We start from the raw sequence: 6,912 nt of genomic DNA on the forward strand, positions 1-6,912 counted from the left end.
TAGACTTTTAAATTGAGCATGCCTGGAATTCCACTTGATGTTGGCATTTCAGAGAAACTTCAAGAAAAACTGCTCATATGTCTGTAAGATCATCTGCTCTGGATAATGAAGGATTGACACACTTTGGAGTGAATTCTTGACACACTCTTCCAGTCTTGAAATAGAGTTGATCACTCATCTTTTACACCTAAAAGCACTCAGTGTAAGGGAAAGTTGTCTCAAGTGTCACTGGGTTAGTGATGGAGAAATAATGAATGATCTCTTGGCTGATGGGAGCAAGTCAGAGGCTGTTGACAGCTGTGATGAGAATGGCTTAGGGAAGATGAAAACAGATAGGAGAGAAGCAGAGCCAGGTTTTCATTGTGGCATGGATCATTCCGACTGTGGAGCCAACTGAGCACCACTGCACAGAGGTCCCACATGAGTTCTAATACATCTCTAAGTGACAGAGCCAAGGCTCCTCCCCAAAGGAGGAAGTTCAAAATGGAGACAACCATATTTAAATATTTAAATACAATAACATATTGTAAATGTGTAGTAGTGGGTGGTTTTACACAGATGATTTCATTTGTTCACACAGCAGCCCAAGGAGATGTTATTGGCCTTAATTTTCAGGCATAAGTCCAAGGTCATGCAGCTAGAAAGTATCATAGAAAAGTCAGTCAGGGCTTCTGAATCCAAATTCCATTCTCTTTCCATTTTTCCAAAGCAATTTCCTATCATTCTGTCCAAAGAACTGAGGCTCAGTATCTTCATTTCAAGCAACCAAAAAAAAAGGTTGTTATGGTCACCATCATCTGTTTAAAAGAGCAGAGAAGGCGGGGTGGACGATGGGCAAAGTGGGTGAAGGGGAGTGAGAGGTATAGCCTTCTGGTTATAGAATAAATACCTTATTCATTCCGTGAACAACACAGTCCATGGTATTGTAATAGACTTGTATGGTGATCGACAATAGCTACAGTTGTGGACAGCATACGACATCACTGTGTTGTACTCCTGAGACTAATGAACATCTTGTATCAACTCTACTTTGGTAATAAATAAATAAATAAATAAATAAATAAATAAATAAATAAATAAATCAGCAGAGAAGTGTAATAGTGCAATTTAGAGTTTCATTCAATAAAATCCCTGCTTACTGGTACATAAAGGATTCACTCCTTGGCTATCAGCCAATTCAGTTATTTACCAAGATTCATTTCCTGAGGAAATAGACAGCAGTAGTTTTACTGTAAACTGACTTGGAAAATAAAAAGGATAGAATCTCCCTACGTCATCCTGAGGAGTCATCTGTACTCATTTTGTGAGTCAGATTATTTAGTAAACCACTCATTTAAAAATATTTTCCTAAATCACCTGAGAGTTTTTTTTCAGGTCCATCCATTATGGATCAGAAGCAGTACATTTAGAGCAGAAAGTAACTATCTGAATTATTCATAGCAATTCCCAATAGTGAAGGAAACAGACCAGTGGATTAGCCATACTTATTAGTGGCAATTTATTGACATGATAATTCAAATGTTATAACAGGAATTAAGTTCAAGTTAAGATGACGGACCAAATGCTACTCAAGAATAAGGAAAGACTGAGGCACTTAATGAATGGCAGAGGCTAACATGGGTGAGATAGTTTCCTTGGGTATTTTTTAGTTCTGTGAAAGTCATTTTTTAAACCTTTATTTAAATTTGATTAATTAACATAAAATGTATTTTTGGTTTCAGAGGTAGAGGTCAGTGATTCATCAGACTTTTACAATACCCAATGCTCATTACATCATGTGCCCTCCTTAATGTCCATCACCTGTTACCCTATCCACCCCCCCCTCAACCTGCAACTCTCAGTTTGTTTCCTATGATTAAGAGTCTCTTAGGGTTTGTCTTCCCCTCTGATTTTGTCTTGTTTTATTTTTTCCTCTCTTCCCCTATGATCCTCTATTTTGTTTCTTAAATTCCACATGAGTGAGATCATATAATTGTCTTTCTCTGATTGACTTATTTTGCTTAGCATAATATCCTCTAGTTCACCCACTTTGTTGCAAACGGCAAGATTTCATTTTTTTGATGGCTGAATAGTATTCCACTGTAGATAGATAGATATATATCCCACATCTTCTTTATCCATTCATCTCTTGATGAACATCTGGGCTGTTTCCATAGTTTGGCTATTGTGGACATTGCTGCTATAAACATTGGGGTGCAGGTGCCCCTTTGGATCACTGCATTTGTATCTTTGAGGTAAATACCCAGTAATGCAATTGCTGGGTCATAGGGTAGCTCTATTTTCAACTTTTTGAGGAACCTCCATACTGTTCCCCAGAGTGGCTGTACCAGTTTGCATTCCCACCATCAGTGGAAGAGGGTTCCTCTTTCTCAACATCTTGCCAACACCTGCCATTTCTAGACTTGTTAATTTTAGCCATTCTGACTGAGATGAGGTACTATCTCATTGTGGTTTTGACTTCTATTTTCCTGATGCCAAGTGATTTTCAGCATTTTTTCATGTGTCTGTCGGTCATTTATATGTCTTCTTCAGAGAAATGTGTTTTCATGTCTTCTGCCCATTTCTTGACTGGATTATTAGTTCTTTGGGTGTTGAGTTTGATAAATTCTTTATAGATTTTAGATACTAGCCCTTTATCTGATATGTTATTTGCAAATATCTTCTCCCATTCTGTCAGTTGTCTTTTGGTTTTGTCAACTGTTTCCTTTGCTGTACAAAAGCTATTTATCTTGGTGAAGTCCCAATACTTCATTTTTGCCTTTGTTTCCCTTGCCTTTGGAGATATGTTGAGTAAGAAGTTGTTACAGCCAAGATCACAAAGGTTGCTACCTCTGCTCTCCTCTAGGATTTTGATGGATTCCTGTTTCACATTTAGGTCTTTCATGCATTTTGAGTCTATTTTTGTGTATGGTGTGAGAAAATGGTCCAGTTTCATTCTTCTGCATGTGGCTGTCCAATTTTCCCAACACCATTTGTTGAAGAGATTTTCTTTTTTCCATTTCATTTCATTTCATTCCATTTTCATTTTCTTCTTTCCTGCTTTGTCAAAGATTAGTTGACCATAGAGTTGAGGGCCCATTTCTGGGTTCTCTATTCTGTTCCATTGATCTATGTGTCTGTTTCTGTGCTATGAAAGTAATTTTTATGAATTTCCAGTCATATTTTCCCTTTCGTCTTTTAAAATGTGAAGCATAGTTAACTTCAAATAAATTAATGTTTGAAAATGGTAATCAGACAAATAATAATGGTACATGCATTCAGAAAGGAGATTGCAAAGAAGTACACATGCTATAGTAAGAAAACGACTGAAAAAATAAAAACATTAGCCCAAATCATTCAGTTTTGAACAATATTAAAAAAAATCTAAAGGAAATGACTGAAATCAAGTGTAAAATTAAAATATAATCATATGAATTTCATCAATAAATAATCTTTGTTTATTATCTGGAGTACAGTCCCATTTTATTGCTATCCAGATTTCAGCCTTTGGACCTTTGGTTAAAATTAAAAACAGTAGAGCTGAATGCATATTTTAATTTATATTTTTCTAGAAAACTTAGGAAGCTAAGTTTCATACACTTCCTGAATAACATCTATTCTAAATCAGCCTTCCATAATGCCATTCTTTGCAGGAATGGGATGTTCATTTTGAATAATTGGAAAAAAAATTTTATTTAAAAAAAGAAATCTCAAAAAAGAAAAAGAAATTTTAATAGTCTAGTACTCTGAAAATTGAGTTTATTCGACTTGCATCTTTGAGAACTGGCGCCTAAAAGCTAACTAAATTGGCCAATGAAACAAAATCAAGAAATTATCCCAGTAAAAGATTTATTTAGTAGCTATTTAAACATTTTGTTAGTTAAACTAAAAGTTTGACTGAATTGTCTGTTTTGAAAACTCATCTAATGACTGAAATACAAGTATCAAGTATCAGCTTTACTAACATAGGTTATTCAGACTTTTTGTTGTTGCTGTTCTTGCCTTCCATTTTTCCCTTAGGCAAATCCTCCTGCCCAAAGACAATGTCTTATCCAAATGTCACAGATAAAGCTGGCTTGGGTGGAAGGGAATAATGTCTTCACCTACCAATTTGACTAGCTGTATTTAAGGAAAGGCTGTTAGATAGGTATTAAGAGTCCCTTAAATGATCAAATAGTTGTGTTTATGAAACACTTAAGTTTTCTAATGTTATAATTAAAAGGATTAAAATTCTCAGTGGATTTGAGATTTTTTCCATTGCAACTAATTTCTTCCTTTTTTTTTTTTAGCACATTAAGCTATATTTCTGTAATTAGTCTTAACTACTTAAAATATCAAACATGTTATCTTACAATGAATTTTTAAAATTCAAGTCAGAAAAAGATGAAAAAGCAATAGTAATAGAGTCCCCCCAAAACAATACAAATGTTGAATAAGACTGAGAAGGAAAATCCAGTGGCTATTCATACTGAGCTTCAAAACAAGGCATGAAAAACACCATTCTGCTACAGTTTAGTGGAGCTTTTGTTGAGTTATAACCAATGGAACTCTGTTTTTGAGGTAGGGTAGGGAATAATTACCAATAGAATTTTTGTATGACACACCTGTAGAAGTCAAAATCAAGATGTACTTCAATTTATTCGGATAGGCATCTCTTTAATTATTATTCTTTCCAAAAGAAAATAACCCTACTTAACTCTTCTGGACACCTCAAGCCCTGATCTAGTTCAAACACATGTTTAAAGGGGAAATACACAGTGTGTATTGTTTCTGCATGAGTCTATAGTAAAAAAATATACATGCATGTTTTAAGAGAGCATTTGATTTAGAAAATCAAAATAAAACAAAACTTTTCCTGATCTGATTGAAGAATCTTTTTAATGAAATTTAGCTTTGTTCCGTAACTAATGCAACAATTGCACATGATTAGGTGAACCCCAAAGAATTTTAACCTAATCTAATACCTGGTAAGAGAGGATATTGCTTTCAGACATTTGGTGTTACCAGCAACAGAAAGTATCTGCATATTATCCATATGGAGTGCTATGCTCAGTAATAGAATCAGTACATTATTATAAATAATAGTGATTCCATTCTTTGATGATTTGGGTTATTTGTTAAAGCAAAATCCCTGCTCTGATCATAGCCATCTTGAAGTCCTCTCCCATAAATTTCATGATTCTGCAGCTGCAGACAGTGTTTGAACACAGGATATAGGAAAGGCCTTCTCTGCTCACAGAGTTTATATTTGTTTCTCTCTCCTAGGGAAAGGATCAAGCTTTTAAGAAATTACTTCTTCTGTGATGAAGAGAGGAAAAGATCCCAGATAGGCTTTTTACTACCACATGTCATCAAGGAAACAACTAGTGTGGGAATTGGTGCACCGTGTTTCCCGGGCATTCCTTAAATCTGTTAGTGGCCAGAGAGCTTAGCTTGATATATACATAGATAGATGAGAGAGAGAGAGATACAACAGATTTTTAAATTATAGTCTTGGCTGTGACATGCTCTTATAACCCTTTCTAAGAAGCAGCCAGGTAATTCTTAGACACAGCTGTCCAGGAGAGTGCTAGGGCAGGCCTTGAGTAGGTTAGCACAGGGTATTTTATGCTGTAGTTGTAGCTATGATATCCACTATCCTCCAGGAGCTGCCTCCCAGAGATGGCACTTGGGATTTACTATCCCTCGGCTGGGGGATAAAAAGGTCCTTGAACTGTCTTTGCCAATTAAAGCCATTCGGAGAGAAACAGTGGGGCATTCTGAGGCTCACTGTTTTCTTTGTCCAGCTGGCTCTCATGTGTCACTCATAACAGCTTCCTAAGCTCTTATATGGGCCTCTTAAGCTAATGCAACTGGTCTTCCTTAGCCTTTCAATAGAAACTGCTTCTGCCCCATTTTAAATTATCTTCTTAGATGGGGCAGTATGGGGGAGCAAGCTTGGCATTTAATTGTCCGGAGACTTGACAAGCGCTGATCCTATTTTTATTACTTGAGCATTATCTTGGCTTTTCTACATTAAAGCCCAGTCCCATAGGCTTATTTCTAGTACCTTGGGTGACAGAAATGAAGAGAACCTATTAAATGCCATATATGTCTACTATAAATGTAGCAAAAAGAGCTAAGTCATGCAGGGGTGCTGATTTGCCTTCTTTATAGTTTTGAGTTAAAGAAGTAAATAAGCGAAGTCTCTTGTTTCCTTAACTGGTGCAGACTTGTACATACATCCAGTCCTCCTTTGCATCTGCTTCTGAATATTGGGAATGTTGGCCTGTCGTCTGCTTTGTTTTGTTTTATTATGTTTCCACATAATTGTGCATCACTTAATTCTTTTAACAGTATTTGCCAGGATTGCAATGCTAAAAATATACATTATGCCATGCAGAATCTAGTGGCAAAAGAAGAGGGAAATGAAATTTTAAAAATCAAGAGAAAGAACTATTTTGGCAAAAATTTTATATGATTTCCTTTCTCCATTATGCAGATCCTTTACCCAAGGAATTTCCATCACGTTGTGCAAACAGAGCAATGCATGAGCAGGTGGCCAATGGATGGCCCAGCTGGGCCAGAAACTCAACACCTGGGGTAAGGATTTTCTAATGCAATGCAGCTCCAGGCAAACTAAAATTTATTTAATCCTTACAGCTTTTGCCTAGTAACTTGAAATTATGCATTATAGCGTAGTTATTTAATTTACTATTCTGTGTCAATGGTTTTCTTCCTGAGGGACAATTTTCCAGTGGTTGATGTGGCTAGGGGAATATCTGGAGTCAAAAGAACAAATAAACTCTTCCTCATTGAGAGCTTTTTGTACAAACAAATAGCTTGATATTTTCACTCTTTCAAGTTATGTCTCCACCATGCAAATGCCTTGGACGACCATGAGCACAGGAGGGGGAAAAATGTACTATCTGAGGGCTCTCCAGTCAGATCCAC

General features: G+C 36.2%; 1 long non-coding RNA gene across 1 annotated transcript in view; it reads left to right on the forward strand.

The window, feature by feature from the left end:
• Nucleotides 1–6,562, forward strand: part of LOC144297620 (uncharacterized) — a 90,171-nt gene extending 83,609 nt beyond the window's left edge. Inside the window, exon 5 of the long non-coding RNA XR_013364579.1 lies at nucleotides 6,461–6,562. This is a non-coding gene — a long non-coding RNA (uncharacterized LOC144297620). The remainder of the gene's footprint in view (nucleotides 1–6,460) is intronic.
• Nucleotides 6,563–6,912: the final 350 nt, after the last annotated feature.

This window comes from Canis aureus, chromosome 25, assembly GCF_053574225.1.
Source record: "Canis aureus isolate CA01 chromosome 25, VMU_Caureus_v.1.0, whole genome shotgun sequence".
In the NCBI taxonomy this organism is placed as follows: domain Eukaryota; kingdom Metazoa; phylum Chordata; class Mammalia; order Carnivora; family Canidae; genus Canis; species Canis aureus.